This window comes from Rattus norvegicus, chromosome 8, assembly GCF_021556685.1.
Source record: "Rattus norvegicus strain SHRSP/BbbUtx chromosome 8, alternate assembly SHRSP_T2T, whole genome shotgun sequence".
NCBI lineage: Eukaryota > Metazoa > Chordata > Mammalia > Rodentia > Muridae > Rattus > Rattus norvegicus.
The window spans coordinates 105,800,106-105,818,210 of NC_141541.1; the positions used below are offsets into that span (position 1 = coordinate 105,800,106).

General features: G+C 43.9%; 1 non-coding gene across 1 annotated transcript; it reads right to left on the reverse strand.

Annotated features, from left to right (window-relative positions):
• Positions 1-14,519: 14,519 nt before the first annotated feature.
• On the reverse strand, positions 14,520-14,649 carry LOC120094487 (small nucleolar RNA SNORA17). The gene has a single exon (XR_015628325.1). It is a non-coding gene; the product is annotated as a small nucleolar RNA SNORA17 (small nucleolar RNA).
• Positions 14,650-18,105: the final 3,456 nt, after the last annotated feature.

Consider the following 18,105-nt stretch of genomic DNA (forward strand, 5'->3'; position numbering starts at 1 on the left):
TCTCATTCAAACCACCACAGATGGCTAATTCTCCAAGCTGGGAGGAGCTAGAGAGTCCATTAAGATGGGCAGCAAACTTCAGGGAGATTCCTAGCAGCAAGCTCTGTGAGGACACCTGCTGGTAGGTTCTCCTGCCCTGTACCTCCTCACTTTCTACAGGAAAAAAATAATCATGAAGGGAAAAGTTGTGGAAGCCACCATTCCCTCAAGGGCGTGAAATGTTTTCCTCCATCACATGCAGTGAGCTAAAACCAAGGGATGTTTACTTGAGGTTGTGAAAAACTCAATTTGCAACAGCGGTGACAGGCACACACAGTGGCAGGCTGCTCTCTCCCCACTGACATTGCCAGGATTAAAAATAGCTGTTCTGTTTGTCCTTCAGCCTGGTATTGAACTGGAGCCTTCGAGCGCAGTTCTCCTTAGCTTCATGCTTAATGAAGCATAATTTGTATTAATAGCAGCTATTAAATCTAGAGTGCTTAATAGGAATTTAGAGTGGAGGCCCTGAGTTACTGAGCTCCTCAAACATGGTCCCCAGAGAGCTGAGATCAGGCTTGGACACCAGTGGCAATGAATCATGGGTCTGGTACAGTGAACCAGCTGTGGTTGGGTAGGAGGAAGAAGAGGGAGGGAGGGGGCAGGGAGTCAGAGCTGAAAAATGTAAGCATTGTGGGGTTCTCTGCTTCCAGGTCATAAGGTGGTCTCTCAGTCAGATGATGACTACCTTAAAGAAAGGCAGAGTTGGGTGCTGGAGAGGCCATTGACTTGGTTGTACATATCTATGTTCAAATCCAGCTTCTAATCTGTGAGCTGGCTTCAGTCTCCGTAGGTCTCTGAACTTCCAGTTTCTTGCTCAAAGATTCTTTAGTCTTGGAGCAGCAATGCCCCAGAAGTATGATGACTAGATTGGGCCTCCTCCTGCTCTGTTTGTTTTTTTAAGACCAGTCCTATTTTGCATGGACCATGAAGGATCTCAGCAATAAATTATTGGAAGAACAAAGATACCTGCTTTTACTCCTAATTGGCTTCTATTTCCGAAACCTGTCCATGTCCCTCGCCTCCCAACTGCTAATACACATTGTGTTCCCTTTTTGATGTGTTACAAATTCCCTCACTCTTGCCCACCCTTGCAAGAGCTCTTTGAAGAAAGACCATGTGTCCCATGGTCTAGCACAAGCTTTGGCCCCAAATAACTGAGTGATCAATCATGGTTGTCATTATCACTGTCATTTCATAATTAAGAGAACAGTGTCCAACGCAAGTTCTTCCTGCCTGTCTATCTGGACGTTACCAACTGTTCTGCCTTGAGCAAATCATTCAGTCCATCTGGGTCTCAATATGTACTTCTGTAAAATAGGGTTGCCCTTGAAGGACTCTGGAAGGATGTTGAGAGGGTAACCATGAAATATGGCCCCCAGGCAGGGCTATGCCCTAGCTGCTCATCAGAGCAAGAAACCTCTGCAGAAGTGCTTCAGCCTATAACCTGCCACATATCCCCCCAAACTGCACACTGGACACAGACATCCTTTACTGCACTGCTGTAGGTGTGATCCATATGGGGCAGGTCTGCTTCTAGACATGGCCTCTCAGCGCTTGGTAGGGACAGACTGCTGCAGAATTGAAGTTTCAGAGCAGTTATGGAGTTGGGCAGGGGGCCGCTGGAAGGCAGCTTTTGAGGCAAGTTCAACCCCATCATGTGTGCTGAGGAGAAAACCACTTTAACAATTATGAAAGCGCTGAAGCAGGGGAATTAAGATCAGAGCGAATTAATGTGGCCCATCCTTGTTAGGAAGCACTAGCTATCCCAGGACCCCAGAAGGGGGACAGGCAGCATGGGACTCCTATTCCAGCGACTGCTCATTTCTGTGACCTTGCCTAAACTGTCCCTTCCAATCACAGAGGTGACATCCTCATTTTATAACTTAAATTATACCCGTAGGTATATGAACATAAATATATTACATTTTATTGATCATTCCTTATTTATTTATTTTTGTCTTAGATTATATTAATATGCATGTGTGCTAGTGTAGGTACATGCACATGTGAGTGCAGATTTTACTGCAGACTCCAGAAGATAGCTTTGGACTCCTTACAGCTGGAATTCCAAGAGGTTTGAGCTGCTTGATGTGGGTGCTGGGATCAGAACTTGGGGTCCTCTGCAAGGAGGTGCCGTTAACTGTCCAGCTCTGATCTCTTGATTATTTTTTTCTTTTTGGTTGTTCTGTGCCTTGTTTCTTTGGTTATATGCATCTTTCTAGTTTGTTGAAATGTCATTTGTCTATAGTTCTCTTGGTTAATGTAGAAAATCGTCACTTGTCTCAAGGTTGAGGTATTTCTTCTAGTAGTTTCATGTCTTGAATTTATGTTTTGATCTTTGGTGAGTTGACTTTTGTAGAAGGCAAAAGACAAGGATCCAGTTTTATCCAGCACCACGGAGATAGTGTTTTCCAAGCACCCTTCATTTGAGAATCCTTTCTCCCAAGTGTATTTGTGTCCCTTCGAGGCATTCTCTCTGCTGGGCTGGTTACACTGAAAGTTTTAGTAGCCTCTTACGAAACTAAGAAGTCTTATCAAACGACTCAATCATTGTCTCTGTGGTTTTTGCCCAAAAGGAATTAGTAACTGTCCCTGCAAAAACCTACACATAGATGATTGGAGCAGTTTTCATAATTAACCAGGGCAGAAAGCAACCAACACACTTCTCAGTAAGCTAGTGGGTAAACTGTGGCACCCCAAGACTGTGTCTTGTTATCTACTGTTAAAGTGAAATAAGCTAGAAAACTGTGACAAACTATGGAGGAAACGTAAGTGCACACGAGGAAGAGAAGTCGTCCATCAGGAAAGTCTCGATCCGTTTGGTTCCAGCTGTGAGACTTTATAGAAAAGGTAAAAACCGTGGCAAGAATACAAAAGATCTGCTCTTGCCAATGGTTTAGCAAGAGGAGAAAGATAAACGGCAAGAATAGAGAATTTTTAGTGTAGTGAAAATGCATGATTATACAATGATGAATGCATGTAATTACACATTTGTTCAAATCCATAGGATATATACCACTAACAAGCAGAGAACCAACTTAACCAATGTAGAGCCACTAGATGATTGGATAAAGTAAATATAGAACATATATATCGAGGAATATTATTCAATCACAAAGAAAAGTGAAATCCTGTCATTTGCAGCAGAGTAGATATAACTGGAAACCACGGTGCTAAGTGAAATAAGCCAAGCACATAAAGGCAGCACTCACTGCATGCTCTACTAGTAGAAACTAAGTCAATCTGAAATAAAGTAGTAATTGCTAGAGATTGGGAAGTGTATTTGGGTGTTAAAGATAAAGGGAGCTTGGATTTGACATTGTATGCTCACCCATGTATGGATGTAGTTCACTAAACTGCATAAATATAAACAATTAATACTTCTTAATAAAAATGTGAACCTTAAGATAAACCAGAGATGCCAAGTGATGACCCGGGGTCAACATGGGCTCATATGTTGTAAACATGTACCACTATACTGAGAAATACTGAAATTTGTGACTTCTACCTAATTTTGTTGTGGTCCTAAAGCCTCTTTAAACAAAACAAAACAAAAACAGCAACAGCAATGAGCCCAAGCCCTAAAACTGAAACAAAACAAGCAGCAACACTGAACAATGGAAACCCAAGTCCCCAGGATGCTTATCACAGAGTTCAGGTTGGTTTCAAGTCTGGTGGTTGAATTGGTAGGACTTTGGGGCAGATCTGGCAGTGTGAGGGGGCACAGTTTTTGGAATAAGAAAGGCTTCTCAATTACAAAGGCACAGCAGAGGCACAATGACCACAGGTTGGTTCCCATACCCTTTCCTTCCCTGAGCAAGATAACTCTGGCAGCCGCAGGGCTGAGATGAGACAGAAGTGTGAAACCCTGGCTTCTCACACATCTGGCACTGGATTTGGATGTTTTGTCCCCTTTACTCATAACAATACAAGGTCGTGAATATAAATATTGACAAAGGTGAAATTGTAGAATGAGGGAAGGAGAAACTCCCTCATCCTGTACCTTCTTAGCACTGAAGAATTAGAGAAATAACGCCGTATCTGAGCTTCAGACACAAGCAGATTTCTTTCACCATATGCTTGATGGTCTGCTCATGATAAGGATTTTACAATTCTGTTTTCTGAGGAGGACAAGGACATTTGTAGAACCCATAAAGATGTTTCACATGGTTGGTAGTTGAGAAAAGTTTTACTCATCATGTACTTTTAGGGAAATGTGTCACATAAATGGGAGAGTGGCTGTGAGTTTGAAAAATTTCCTGTGTTGAGCCTGTGCATTCCACTCTGTCTCTCTTTGCATGTGGTGCCTTGCTTGGTAGTGTGAGTGCATAGTCTCACTCTACTATGTACGTATGTGTGTATATGTATATGTACATGTACATGTATATATATGTGTATGATATGTGTGCATACATATATCCACATATATAAAAATATGATACTGCAGACCAGTCATTAATATATGTATATGCACATGCAATGTACATGTACATGCATATGTATGTATATCATTCATTATCTGTACTTTTGTGAATATCATGACACCGATGATGCCTTAATCCTCCAACTTAGTTATTAAGTTCATCCTGAGATCAGTGTAACATCAAAAGACACAAAGCCACATTTATAACCTTTGTCGAGGTAGCCTTTCTCTCATTCCAGCTCCATAACATGCCTTCTTTCATAAACACCAACTTTGATTGATATCCATTCATCCTGAAATTCTTTCTGCAATGTAAGTCAGGTTTCTGTCTATACCCAGTAGAGGCCTCTAGAGAGCTGGCATCAGCTTCCACAGCAGAAGAGGAGGCATGGATATAAGGTATTGGGGGAAGGAGGAAAGGAGAGAGAGAGATAAATGGAGGGAGGGAAAGGAAGGGGTTGGGGGAAAACATTAGCTGCTTGAGATTTTGAGGTTCTTATAGGTCATCTAAGTGAAAATGTCCACCCCTGATAGAACTGCTCCCACAGTGAGGAGTCTGTCGGAGAGATAAGCTCTCCAAAGGAAAGAGTGTGGCATGCGAGATCTGGGACCAGGATACAAAACACTGTCATACACCACTCCAAAGGAACAGAAGAGGAGGGGTACGCAGGAGGGGTGAGAAAGGGGTGCTTGGACTGAGTGCTGGAAAAAGATTCCTCCCCAGTTTTCTTCCTTCCTTCCTTCTTCCTCTCTGTCTGTCTGTCTTTCTCTCTCTCTCTCTTTCTTTCTTTCTTTCTTTCTTTCTTTCTTTTCTTTCTTTCATATCCCCCCCCCTCTCTCCTGCATATGAACATGCTTTTACACTAGGATACAATCAGAGAGTTTTCAAAGAAAACCGAAATGGTCCAAACATGCTTAAGTTTTATAGTTGAAGATGGTTTTCCATGTCTGCATTATGAGATTATTGTACTGATGATTCAGAAGGAAAAATTACTTCTATTTCCTGTCATTTTTCCCCCTCTGAGTGACCTAAGGAAGTGCAAAAATACAGGGCTGAGTACTGGAGGCATGTGGGCATTCTATGCGATGAATATAGAACACATTTAAATATAAACTGCAGATTTTACTGGTGTTTTCTGATAACTGTGTCTCTATGATCTATAACTGAGAAGTAGCTTAAGAATATACATGTGTATTTACAATATCAACTCTTATTTTAGTTAGTTTATGTTGAATTCTATTTATATAAAGACATAAGATCATTATCACAATAAATTAACCAGACTACAATTGCATAACTCAATACAAGAAAAGTTTCTTATTGTTCGCATCAACCATTGGTTGCTGCCAAAGATTGTGCCCTACATGTTTACTTAAGGATCCAGGCTGACTGCCAAGACTGAACCCCCAGTGAACGTGATTGTTGGGGGGAGGGCGGTGACTGGGGTGGGGGGAAGGATGGGGAGGGGAACACCCATAGAGAAGGGGAGGGGAAGGGGTCAGGGGAATGTTGGCCCGGAAACCGGGAAAGGGAATAATAAGAAATATCCAAGTTAATGAAGATGAGAAAAAAAAAATAAAAAAGGATCCAGGCTGACTGAAGTCTACCTTCTTGAAATCTTTGTCATCCAAACATTTGCCTTGGCTTCCATGTCCAGGAAAAAGACTGGGGTTGATTCTCTGTCACGTCCTGGCTCTAAAGCCATAAAACGATTTGCCTCAGAAGAACACTTATTTGTGGGAGGAGTGAGTCAGTACATTCTGACTAGTGGCTGCAATGGCCTACGTATGCACAGCAAGCAAGCAGCAAGCAGCAAGCACTTCTACATTTCCTAACCCTGGAACCTGACTGACACCCAGGAATGACAGAGCATGTGAGCAGGCAGCCAAGTGGCTGGTGCCAACTCTTCCGGACAAGCAGTTATGGACAAACAGGACATGGGGGGAGGGTATAAAGGCACTCCCTGCATCCACAATAACGGAGTCTGCTTCTGCTCCTCACCTGGCTCGCGGAGTCTGTGTCACTGATTCTGCACCTTCTTACCCCTACCCCGAAGACCATCGTGGAGGCTGAGAGCTAAGGCGACAACAATTTCGAGCCCCATCCTTGGACCCACGGCTAGCTATGCGGTCACACCTGACTGCACGGAATTTGCACGCCTGTACATGACAAACCCATTGCCCCTGTGACATTCCATATTATATGAATCCAGGCTCCTAAAAGCCAATTTAGAAGGCGAGAAAACATCTGCAAATTAGTAAGAAGGTGCCTTACAATTCACATCAACAGGTGTTACTAAAATGGGTTCCTTAAGATGGTCTAAACAAAGTGAAAAGGAAGATGCACCTATATGACTTCCCAACGTCTGGTTTTATCAGATGCAATTTATTTTTTAAACTAGTTTTTTGAGATGTTATGTATTTTCCAATATCAGTGTAATTAAGAATAACTAGACCATTTCTATTGTTGTTTTTATATGAAAATAAGAAAAATCATAGCCATAAAGAGCTACTTTGCATTTGCTATAAATCCCCATCTTGGGATAATTAAAATATGCCATAATATACCTCTAGCCTTTCTTTTGGTACTAACTGTACACAAAGAGAAAACATGGTCACTCATAAAGGATTGAATTTCAACCAAATTTATCATTTTCTCATTAAATTTTATAATGAAATTATTAGACTATAAATTGTTAAATTTCCTACTTTTACTGTACGATACAATTTTTATTTCTTTTGAATTAAAAGCATTCAATAAAAACTTTTATAATTTGGAATTACTGATTTAGAGAAAATAAAGCTCATATATAAGATTTTTTCCCCTTGGGATAGCTCTATGTCCCCCCCCCCCAGGTCACATTTCACAGTCATGATAGAAAGTAAGACTTTTTCTCCAACTTGAAAACATTTTCTTATCTATGGAAGAAATTTTAATATTATTATAATTTTCTTAGATTCCTATTATTCTGCCTTAGTATGATTTTTAAAGTGTTGCCATTTTTTTGTAGCACGTCAGTTACTCCCTTATGAAGAGATTATGATGAATAATTGAAGCACAGCTTAATCCTAGCAGCACGTAGTTTCTTGGGACTGAATAGATGCTAGAATTGGTAGGACTCATCACTTACGGTTTTTAAGAAACATGTGTTACGTCATTTCCCTCCTGGTCATGTCCCAAGCTGACTTCTAAAAAGGCATTTTTGAGAAATATTTGTTTAGAGTAGGGTTTGACATTTAGTTATATATTTTATATTGGAAATTCAAGAGAAACTTGACCTATAACCTATTTCTCTCTCTGAGCATCATTCTAAAACTAAAAATGTAGTTGTTCTGTAGGATGTATATACACTTTAGTGCACTGCTAAGTTCACAGGATTTTCAAAATATGGAAGCAATCTAAGTCTCTACAGAAAAACTAATGTCTCAAGAATCTAAGGTGTCAGTGACAACCAGCTAACATTTGCTGAGCAGTGGGAGGAGGTGGGAGCACGGGTTAGGCGGCGAAGATCCGGAAAACAGCGCGATACCAGTTCACACCTGCCTAGTTTGTTACTCTAGGTCTAGGGTGACTCTGCTTCAGGCATGGTGTCTTCGTGGTTACAAAGAGGTCGGTGGTCTTAAAACTTCATCCATGCTACCCCACAGGAATGGAGAAGAAAGAGATGGTAAAAACTACCTTTAAGCAAAGCTTTGCTCTCTCTAACTCAGGAATGAATGCCTTTTTCCCACAGGCTTCCTCTTACTGGGCGAAGCTGAGTTAAGCAGACAGCAGCAAAAGTAGCTGTGGGAATTGAAAGTAGAGCATGCAGTGAACAGGTAGTTAGCAGAATAAACTTCTTTATATAGTTACAAGTGTACATACACACAAGTATATAAGTAATATTTAAAACGATTTTACTTTGGTCACAGGACATGAAGAAATCAAATTTGCATGAACCTTTCCCCATGCTGTGCTTGTTCTCACAGATTCAGAAAGTGCTGGTCGGCTGCATGGGGTGGGGAGAGGTCACCATTTTACCTAGCTGTGAACTCTGTGAACTACAATACTGACCATAATGGCAAGAGGGTCCATGGATGCAATAGTGGCATGGATGATATGGGGGTAACTAACAACTTCTGAGAATTATATTCAAAGCCCACTCCACACGTGCCTGGTACTGTTAATCTGGCCAAGAACCCATGCATGGGAGTTTACAAACCCCATGGAAGAATCTACTACTGTAGTTTGCTAATCTGACATAGTATCAGATTGCCTTTTAAATTTGTGCCTCTATACCCATAAATAAGCAGAGCTGTCAGACCGCATCAAGTAAGTTTCTTTATGCAGTGAACAGTGGGGGAGGCAGAGACTCACCACTGGCATAGCGCAAGGAATAAATGCCAGTGGAGTGATCAGCCACATATGGGATATTGCTAGCATCCTCCATGACCAAGGCTCAGGGACCACAATGGAAGAGGAAGGAAAAAGATCATTAAGCCAGAGGGGCTTGTGTGTGTGTGTGTGTGTGTGTGTGTGTGTGTGTGTGTGTGTGTAGAACTTAACAGTATTTTCTAGACATGACAAGACTCTACACTCGTGAGCTTGCAGTTGTAGTTGCCTGCATAGAAACTCAAGTCAATATTCTAGAGTAGAACAGGAAAGAGTCATGAGCCCTGATTCCTAACTGAGGACCTACAAATACCTGATGATTTGGGGGAAGGAAGAGTCATTGTTTTTTAAGGATATGGCTCCTGGTAGGTCAACTGTGTTCCATTTGGCCCTATTCCCAGAGGTATATGAGCAACGCAATCTGGACTTTGTGTTTTGTTAACAAATAAAGTCGACATGGAGCTGGGGTGGGGGCTAGGGAGGTGGAGGTAAATCTGGGAGGAGTTTTGGGAAGAGGGGAGTGAATGTGACCAGACATATTGTCTGAAATTCTGAAAGAATTATTAAAATATTCCCTTCAAATGTTAAAGTGATTTAACTTTACTCAAATGTTAGTGATTTCTAGTTGATCTCCTGTTCTTTTCCCCTATAAAGAGACTATGCTGGACTCATCTCAGATTCAATGTGTTCATCTTCCATAGGTGACACATGATTATATTAGTCATAAAATGAGGACTCTTCAGTAATTTGGCAGGGGGGAGCAGGCAGATGAAAACAGACCCAAGCAAGGAAACACTGCAATGTCATTCTGTGTGCCACGGTTCCCCAGACTATAACTTGTTGCCTCTTTGTTTAGTCCTGAAGAATCTGCCTTGATTCTTTTGGGTCTTGATTGCATGAAATCCGTAGCCCGGTGGCTCTCCTACAAGAACCTCCATCTCTTGCTCACTGACAGTTCCCAGGCCACGAGCTGCATGGTTGACAGGAAGCTTCTGAAGGCAGATCTGGGGGTGGTATTGGAGATTTCAGGATGAAAGCTCGTGCTCTAGCAGTTCCAACAAACTAAGCAAGGTCACTGGCTCCCAGCATGGTAATTAAAGACACCATGGGAGGGGTGGATGGAGGTTTGTTGAGTATGACAACATTAGGAAGAAGAACAATGGGCCCCAGTGACCACTGTATCTTTGGGGTGCTAACATGGAGTTTAAATGGAGGGCAAGGATATTTATAACTTAGTGGTCCCAGCCAATGTATGCCTCTCCCCCATCACAGCTCCATCGTCATCATCTCAGGTCTCCTTTGTCCAAGGTTACCTCGCCTTCAAAACCAAGGTTTTGGTTTCATTGGCTGTCAAGACCCTATGAAATCTCTTCCTGGAAGACACACCCCCCTCATTTGCATGAGAGCTTCTTCCTTTTCTTCTCCCACAGCCTGGCATTTCCAGGGAAATTTTAAGTCTTTGGGGTTCCTTGTATCAACAGCCTGAAAGCAGGAGGGGTGGAGGTATAAATAAGTGTCTCCTAGACTACCTTTTCTCCTGTCAGGTCAGTTTCAGGGATGGTTGGCCTCTTTCCCACGGACCTTCCACGGTCTAGAGCTCCCGTGTGCCACATGTAAATGGTAGCCTTGCGGTGACAAAAGCTTGCAAGAAAGAGGAGGGAAGGAGTTTTGGTGAAGATCCAGCTTCCACCGTCACCCAGCTGATTTAAGTGTCTCACAGACTTGCTTCTTTTGTTCATAGAAAATGCTGCTGTGTTTGACATTTAGAGGCATGGAGCCAAATCACTCTAGTCCATAGTTTTGCTAAAGAAATATCAGAACTATACAAGTTCCAGACCAATTCTGTTAAATGTACAGCAGTCACAGAAACAGAAGTGCAAAGCAGCTATTGTACCTGCTCTGATGAGACATGCAGGACGGACTGGAGGATACTGTGGCTCAGGACTACCAGTCTGAGAGCTGAATGCTACGCTGTAAACAGAGGCTCATGTGCTGAGTGAGGCTCTAGATCCTTCTGGAAGCAAGTGGATTGCAGTGTTTGCATTTTTGTTTTTAACATGTTAATAATGTTAACATAAAGGTTGTGGAAACCCTTGCTGTCTCTGCATACAGTTCTGTGTCCTGAACTACCTGCTGTTTGTTTCGTTAACGAAAATTTATACCAGTTTCCATCTCGGTTGCAACAGGATTTATTGGCTGAAACTCTTGATTCATGTTCCATTTCCACAAGTGTTCTCTCTTAAAGGACCTACTCTCACTTGCCTGGCATCCCTTGCCTATCCAGTGTCTGTCTGTCTGTCTTCCTTTCTTTCTTTCTTCCTTCCTTTCTCCCTCTCTCTCTCTCTCTCTCTCTCTCTCTCTCTCTCTCTTTCTTTCTTTCTGTGTGTATTGATACTGTCTTTTCTATGTATACATCTTCAGAACATGTATAGTTTCATGTGTACCTATTGATTTATATTAACACCACTGGGTTAGAGGTCCTTCTATCACTTAATTTTCTTTCCTTTGTAAATATGTGTACATGATTTTCCCATGTGACTGTGTCTTATGTTGGGCTTTCCTTGACCAGACTCTGAGGTGGAGATGGGCATGGAGAGAGTTTGCTGGTCATCTCCTCAGAATTAAACACTGGGAAGAACAGAAGGAATCAGGCCAAAATAGAGAGAAGCCAGCTGGACATTCCTGGGAGCTGGAAAGATGACTACCTGAGTCTTGAAAGAGAAGACCACAGGACAGGTAGAACCGCCAATCTGTGTCAGTCTAGCATCTCCTCACCTCTTCTGCATAACCCACTCTATACACTGAGTATCTGTCTGCCCAGACTCCTTGACATAGCATTTCACATTACGTCATTCATTCACGAACAGGTGAAAGTTTCTCTAGGGGTTGTCAAGAAGGAATTCCTGGATGTCTGGAGCCATTGTCTTCGACTTTGTTCTCATCAGAAGTGCACAAGGGTCTCTGGGTTTCGCCAACATTGTCTCTACCCTGTCTCCGGGTTGTCCCAAGCTCATGGACCTGTGACGTTAAATTTGCATTTGTAAAATTGTCAATGTCTTTGAGAATATTTTATGTGCTTTGTGGTCTCTCAAGTTCCTTCTGTGAATTATCTATTCATTCTCTTTGTCAAATGTTCTATTGAGTTCTGGAGAATCATTGTGGTCTCTTTAGCTGGTGAACAATCTCTCAAAGATTTTGATAATGATATCTAAAGAATTCAAACAACACTTTTAGGTGGTGGGCTCCTGTTTTGAATAACTAGGTTTTAATTAGTCATTCTTGCTGTCTGTCTGCCTCTCTGCTTCTGTCTTGCTCTCACACATGCATAGCTGTTTGTGATAATTTTGAACGATCACTTCAGTTATATAACAATCATGTAGTTTTTAGCTAAGGATTTTTGAGAGTGATTAATTTAGAAAAACATCTTCTCTATCTCTTTGTTCTCCCCTCCTCTCTCCATATCTTTCTCCCTCTGTCTGTCTGTCTGTCTGCCTGTCTCTCCCCCTCCCTCTCCCCTGTGTGTGTCTCTCTCTCTGTGTGTGTATGTGTATGTGTATGTGTGTATCCTATCATCCTTAAACTGATGAAGCCTTAGAGTGTTTTCTACCATTTCTGAGTCGTAACTTTATTTTACAGTCAAATGAATTTATTATTTTTAAACTTTTATTGGCTCTTTATCAATTTCACATCATGTACCCAAATCCCACTTACCTCCCAACCCTTGTAAACACCCACCAACAGAGACAAAAAACTTGTTGTGGAAGCTATAGTGTCACAGTGTGTTCCACAGTATACCTTTTTGTCCACACTTCTTTTTTATAAATGTTCATTTCGATAACTTGTTGGTCTGGTATGAGGCCTCTGGCTTCTGCTACTCTGTTGATACTGGAACCTCACTGGGATTCCCCTTGGATAGCCTGTTGTTGCCCTGTGTCATGGAGATCCTGTAGTTTTGGATCTGTAGGCCACTTAATGTACTCTAGCAGTTCATGAAGGAGGTAGATGTAGGGGTGGATCGGGGCCTGAGAGATGTCTGAGTTGTGCATCCCACTGTCTCTCCTGATTTTATGCCCACAGGTCTGGCTCACCAGCCCTGCTTTACCAAGGCTAGGTTTACCCTGCTGCCCACATGAGGTACAGGGCCAGCTCTTCTGAGTGTTGCAGCCCATGAGGGACATGGCTGGTTCTCCCACTCTCATAACCCCAAGACCAGCTCTCTGCCATGCCATAGATGACAAGGGATGAGGGAGAGGAGGAGGGCATTCATGCCACCACATAGCAGCAAGAGGCAGGGCTGGCTCGCCCACAGTCACACCCTCAGGGTCAGCTTATCTGCATCATGCTCTCATGATCAGTTCTACTGTGCTGCCCAGATGAGGCGCAGGAACTCAGGTGCTGCCCAAATGCTGCAGCAGGTAAGGGACAAGACAAGATCTCCTGCTTTCACGACTCCCTTGGGGCCAACTCTCCTGCCCAAAACCTTGGTGAGGGCAAAAGGGAGGGGATCTCTTCCTCACTCATGTCACTGTAGGGCAGACAAGTTGTGGCCAGCTCTCTCATGCTCACACCTTTGGAATCAGCTTGCCCATGACCCTCCAACCCCCAACCAGGTTTAGCTCTTCTGTGCTGCCCAGGTGAGGTGCAGGGCCTGCTCTCCTGAGTGCTGTAACTGGTGAGGGGCAGGGCCAACACTCCTGCTTTCATGACCCCAGAGCCAGGTCTCCAGCCTGTTGCAGGTGTTGAGGAGGGAGGGGGGAGGGAAAAGAGGGGGGGTACCTTTCCCTTGTCTACGACAGAGCATGGAAGACAAGTAGTAGGACCAGGTTTCCCAGGCTTCTATCCTGGGGAGGGGGCTCACCCGCAACTCCTGTAATGTGCCCTGAGTACTGCAGCTGGCTAGGGTTCAGGGTCATCTCTCCTGCTCTTATGGCCCCAGGACTAGCTCTCCTGTGATGACCATGTGAGGAGCTGATCCAGTTCTGCACTGCCTTCAGACATTAGTATGCCCTCGGGAGGCAGCACCAACCAGAAACATCTGTCTGGCCTTTAGTAGTAACAGATCCCTACCACTTCAGGCCTAGTGACCTAAATGTGTCCCAGGGTGGTAGCTTAGACCAGGATCCCACTGTGGACCCATGTGGCATTGCTAGCTACTTAAATTAGGCTGTTCTTCACTACCCTCAGGTGTCTAGTTCTGCCTCTCTTCATTGTGCCTGTATCCTTCTTTTTCTCTTCCATTTCTCCACTAATTACTTGCACCTCTTAGAGGCTCCTGGGGTCTCTGGGTGTATGGGGAGGTCTCAGGAGTGGTTTCAAGAGTTCTATGCCCTGCTTGTACATTATGGAGTAGGGCAGGGGTCATCTCAGACATGGTCTGTCTGCCCCCTCCAGGCCTGCATGATGCCTGACATGGTTGTCTCAGGTTTTCCCCTTGCCTGGCCTGGCTACCCAAGTGGCCCATACAAGGGTCATCTCTCTCAGGCTCATTCACCACCAGGAGCCCCCAGTGCCAGGTGGTAGGCGTAGGGAAGAGGAATTCTTCTAGTCTCCTATTGCTCCCCATCTTGGGAGCCATAGGGACCTGCTGGAGCTGGACTGGTGGGCGTCTCATGCTAGCTCTCTGTCCATGGCCCCTGGTGCTGGACTGGTGGTTGTATCAGGTTTTTATTTTTTATTTTTTCAGGGGATGTTAGGCTACTAATCATTCATATGTCCACAGATCAGAACAGAGTGCAGACATAGTCTTTCTCTACTCTGCCACCTACTGACGCACATATGACACAGCTGCCACATCTACAATACCTCTAGGGGCAGGTAGTCAGTTGAATCCATAAAGGAACTGAAGAGAGCTGAGGGCTCTGCTGCATCCTTGTCTCCTTCATTATGTCCCCTTTCCTCCCCAAGTTTTACTCTTCTGCTGTATTCATCAAACTAAGACTTAACAGAGTTGGACAACCTTATGGTTGTTCTGAAGGCCTTGATTTTTACCTAAAAAATGTGTAATTTGAGATGTATTTTTCATACAAAAATGTAAATTCTATAGTCACACAATGTATAAATGGCACAGTTCTGAGTGGGTACATCCTTGGGCTCTCTCCTCATTCTACGTCTCTCACTCAGGAGGCAAACACCCCCAGGCTAGTCTGTTATCTCTCCCCAAGAAGCATTTATGTCAAGAGAATACATTCCTGGCCATCTGTCTTGGGTTAAGACAGAGCCAAATCCTCCAGAGGTCCCCATGGCAGAAGCACAGATTGCATTCCCAGTGGGCTGAGGGTGCAGGCTCAGCCTGCTCCCTCCCTCCAGCCAGCACAGAGTTTGGAAACTGTTACCTTACATTTATTTTTCTTGCCAGAGGTGTCTCTTCTTTATCGAACCCAGAGAGGCTCACTTGGGAATGCTGGCTCCTTCATCCATCCAGACACAATATTTACTAAACGAGCTGAGAAAAATCTGGCAGCAAAAACTGGTCCACAAATGCTGGACATACACACACACACACACAGACCATCCATCTGTGAAGTCCCTCACCGGAGGTCTTGCCAATGAGAATTCTGTTCCTGCTCCACATCGAACACATTTCCTGAGTGGGAGGCTCCTACGAGCGAGAGAATCTGCTTCAAGTTGTGTTTGGGTCAAAACGTGTTAGAAGTAGGCTTTGATGGTTGCGTTCTAGCAGCTGTCGGGAAAGACTGTGCACGGAGAGCATTTTAGAACCAAAGTGCTCTCCTCTCAAGTGACAGAGTGATATATTTGTATAAAATGAAGCATTACTTTATCACTTATTCACAAAAGGAAAATGCACAATGCAGGCTTTCCAGCGTCTCAAGTCTTGTCAGAGGCAGCTCATGGCTGTCCATCACCTGTACTGCAGATAAATAGCCACATTTTCCAGAGAGCAGACTGCTTCTCTGTGATGAGTTTCACTATCCATACCCCCATGTCTAGCTCAGTCCTGTGAATGCATGCATGAGCCAGGGACTGCAAAATTCTACACGGCAAGAACTGTGGCAGGAGCTCCGTGCTGCCCATGGGTCATGTCAAGAGCCACACACATTACTTTCCCATGGGCTAAGGTCTTGCAGCCATTTTCAGCAGGTGAGCAACGTAGCCTTGGGTGATTCAGTCCACACGCAGGTGGGAGGTTCCCACACCTGTACCACACACTCACTGTTGTTCCTTCAGGTGGCGACTTGACAGACTGCCCTGGAGGAAATACAGGAGCAGTGTGGAGTGAGCACCTCCAGGGAAGAAATGTAGAGGAGAAAAGGAGGCAAAGGTCCTTCCTGATCATTGTGACCTAGTTTATGTAGGCTGATGGAGGCCTCTAAAGGCTTAGACTCACTAGTCTCTCAAGGGTCTGTGAATATCTTGTGTTCCTCTGCAGATGTCGCTCATGGCTTCAGATGTGTCTCCTTATAGATCTCACAGCAAGTGCAGCTATGAACTTATTTATGAGTCCATTTAACATTATCTCTCTCCTCCACTAGCCTGTAAATCCAGATACCCTGTAAGGAGCAGTGGGTATCTTTGGGCAGTGATGAGATAAGTGACCCAAGGTTCCACATTGTTCTGAGTCCCCGTGTCGCAATCTCCCCAGGACATGGGGGTCTACCAAGGTCCTGAGACTGTTTTCTGGTGTCACTCTTCTGGGAGAGGAGACATGTTTGACCTAGTTTCTAAGTGTATATTTTCACACAATTGCTCTCCTGCTGGCTCTTTGTCATTTCGTGGCTTACATTTTTTAACACAAATTTTTAATTTTTGAAACTAGTTATTTAATGGGGGTAGGGGATGTAGCTTGTATCTGGTGTGTTTGGGGGTTGTGGTTTTAGTCCAAGGTGCTAGATAGGGAAACCAGCCTTTGTCACCAGCTCTGGCACCTGCAGGTCTGGCTTTTGCAAAGGCAACATTTGATTCTCCAAAGTTGCTGTTCCTCAGCGTGGGCAGGCATTTGGCTTAGTGGGACAAGCATGGGACTCAGAACGTCATGTTTGTGCGTCATCAGCTGTGTGGCCTTGAACAGGAGAGCTGATGGCTCTGGGCTCAGATTTTTCATTTATGAAACTGGGATGAAATGTACTTTCTCCTGAGGTCACAGGAAGAATTAAATTGTAAAATACTGGTAAAGTCTTGGACCAAAATAAACCCTTAGAAAACGTGTGTCCTTCACCCCTGGCCTTCTCCCTTTCTCTCTTTCTGCAGTCTCCATTGAGAAGATAAGGAGAACACCTATCACTTAGTGAATGAATGCATTCAGGAGCCTGCAGGAAGATCTGAGGGATGGGGTGTGACCCACACTACGTATTATTTTGGAGCATTAAATGGACATGGTGGATCTTACTTAGGGAATACCTAAAGGTCTGGACACTGTGGCAGACATCTGAAAGGCGTTATCCCATCTAATCATCACCGGGATGCTTTAAGTAAGGTTCCATTACCAACACTGTACAAACAAAGCAAAGGGTCAGTGAGACTGTCAAAAAATAATGGTATCGTAAGTAAGAAGTGGTTTTTCTAAGATACCTTGAAACAGAAGGGCACGGATGGGGTATATGCCCAAGTTATCAAGGTGAACACCAATCAAGCTCCATTTATCAGATCAAGGCCTCTTTGTCTCTTTACTGACTCTGTGATGTAAAAGAGAAAATATAATTCATTGTGACAAATATGTTGGCTTGACATCAAATGGGAATAACGCTGATGGTATGCATGGTGGTTATGGACAAGAGTCTTCCCCTTGGGGTAGGATGGTGGAGATGGGTTTTGGTGGGGCATCAGGAAAGGGAGGGAGGGTGATAAAGCTGCTCTTCCCAGAGAAAAGGAGAGGCCCACCCCTGTTTTACAACCATCTGAGAAGGAAGAGGAGAGGACGCTAGGTAGCAGGGAATGGATGGAAGACAGATCGGGTCTGTGAGGATGGTCACAGGGATTAGGAAAGTTAAAATGCCTCTCGTGATATGCAGCAGTGTGCTTGTCATGTTCAGTGTCTACTCTTTGTCCCCAGTGGTTCTGTTATGATATGGATTTGTAATGTCCCCCATAGGCTTATTATTTGAATGCTTGGAACCCCAGCTGCTTGCATTATTTGGTCGATGTTCTGGGATTTTAGAGGGCTGAACCAGAGGAAGTGGGTTACTGTATGGTGGGTCCTCGGATACCTCCTGTTTGAATAACAGGTCTCTTGGTCCTAAAATACACATCTCTCCACCAGAGGCTTCTGTCCTAATGTCCTGCTCAGGTACATGGGACTAAGAGTCTATAAACTGAA